This window comes from Penaeus monodon, chromosome 20 (genome assembly GCF_015228065.2).
Source record: "Penaeus monodon isolate SGIC_2016 chromosome 20, NSTDA_Pmon_1, whole genome shotgun sequence".
NCBI classification, from domain to species: Eukaryota; Metazoa; Arthropoda; class Malacostraca; order Decapoda; family Penaeidae; genus Penaeus; species Penaeus monodon.
Genome location: NC_051405.1, coordinates 14,466,025 through 14,468,562, shown reverse-complemented (window position 1 = coordinate 14,468,562; position 2,538 = coordinate 14,466,025).

Genomic DNA, 2,538 nt, shown 5'->3' with positions numbered 1-2,538 from the left:
TGGAGTGTATGATACAACATTCCACATATACGGACGACAATATCCGAAATTGTGTTTTGAGCAGAACCCCTTGTGGTAGATTTGTTATCGTAGCTAGCATTCATCTTGGTATCCATAAGGTCGTGTTCATATATAGAATGTTTATTTTGGTTGTCCACCTAATTTTCTGGTGGAATCCAGCTTTATTTACATATATAATTGTGTAGCTTTGAGCATGCTCTGGAAACTCTTATATGCCAAAACTAAATGCAAACAAGATAATATATTTAAATACAAGTACAGAGTCGCTCCATTTACAACATACTTATTTTGGCCGGTAAGATGTCCTTTAAACCCACATAACAGTTTCTACACTTATACTTTAGATATAGATTTCAACAATTCAACACAATTTTCATACACAGTATGAATAAAATCATATGATATTTTTTAATCAAGGTTAAAGATACTCACAGTCATTTCCATGTACTACTAACTCATATTTTAAGAACTGTTTGAGCCTCTCCTGCACTATATTAAATGAATGACAAAACGCAAAATGAATTTCTTCCTCTGATTAACGCTATGCAAAATTTTGGTCTTGAGAAAAATGGATAAGAGAGTCCCCAAAACACTGACTAATGAGATAGACACAGATTTGCCTCAATTTCTCACTCCGTCTAAGATACGCATTCAGAAATAAGTGCTAACCACAGCTATCATTGATCTTACTTGAATGGTATACAGTTTTATGTAAGCTCTCTATATGATATCCTTCTCCATGCTACATGCATCTAAACCAAGGAACAGAATATATAAGTCCAGTGTAGAAAGTGAAAGATCACAATATACCTGTGTTTTCAAAGATACAGTAGCAGTGGCTATGTGCTCTTACTGCTTTAACGAAAGTGCAATCCCAAATTTCATCAAATCAATATCTGTTTTTCCTTGTCATAAACCACTTTCCTTCCACTGATAAACCTTTTTGCTGTAAAAGCTTGAATGTCAAATACTTTATATAGCTCGAAAAAATAAATGATGTTCCAAGAACATTGCTTTGCAATTCAACATAAAACTGGGACAACACACACCGATAAACCACACAACGCATACATATGTACTAGAACCCATACATGTCAAATCATAAATTTGGTGCTGACTTTTCTTTTGAAACAAAAGCACAGGTGTTTCAACAACAATTTCAGTACTCCAAGAACCAGAAAATTTGAAGTTAATGACAAGTGAACAGTTTTGTCAGCACATGCTACTATGTTTCTTGATTTCAAAAAGGTAATACATATTTCGCAGAGGGGGGCATGGCCTAATCTAAAAAGTAATACCTCGAGGTGCAATTAAATAGGGCACAGAAGGCTGAAACAAAATCAACTACTGGCATTTTGGTTATAAAGATATTTTCAAATATTCAGTACTGCCCTAGCAAACAGTTCTTTTAACTCACAGCATCCACAGTATTCTGACTGTTGTTTTAATGAAAAGTGTAGATAGAGGTAACTGCGGTGACCATGGTGTGTCATCTGTTAACCATCTTAACGCACAGTGTTCCTATCACCTAAAATCTCTTTTGCATTATTGGCTGCACATACAGGGATTACAATTATCAGGGTACACACTATTCTACAACAGATATCACTATTACATCCAATTCTGCTCATGAGGAAAGAAAACACCTATCGACACCACACTGGTGGTCTTCTTATAATTCTTTAATTAAATGTTTAAGGCTTCAATTTGTAACTCATCTAAAAAGATAATAATAAAATACAAAATACAGTAATGGATAAAAGGTCATAACCTATTTCCTATAAGTATCACAGACCGCTGCATGACACTTTCAACCCAGCTCCATGCAAATTGATGACTATGCTTTTTTAGTCTCACTTTTGTGTGCCAGCAAGTGCTACTGAACCTTCTTTTCATTGCTAACATAAGTAATTAACTTTCATTTTACAAATAAAAAGTCTGTTAGGACTCAGTAGGAGCACATGAAAAATACAAAATGAATAAAATGCAAATAAGGTGGAAGTCATAATGAAAATCAGTCACATCATGTACTAAATACAACTCTAGCAAGACTTAAAGGGGCAAATGTTATGTATCAGTAACGGAAACCATTAGCAACAGATTTGGACACAACTTTCTCTTTATTTCAAGTTCCCATTTAAAATGAAATAAGAAAAGCTTTTTATCCTCACAGTAAATAAAGTTACTTGGATATCTAGTTTTCAAACAAGGTCCTTCATATGTATAACTTGCTATGTATTCACAAACTCAAGAATGAAGCATACCATTACAACTAGAAATGATAGAGAAGTTACACATAAATAGATACAATCATTGTTCCACTGTAACACGTGACTATGCCATCAGATCTAGAACATATAGAATATAACTGCAGACTAGCCTTTATGCATTATTCATATCAAACTTGTGTGATATACTTTAAAACAACTATTTGTAGTATACAATATAACTGCTTTAGGAAAAATAATGAGGAAAATCACATCAGAATTATGAAAAAAATGATAGTAAAAGAAGGAT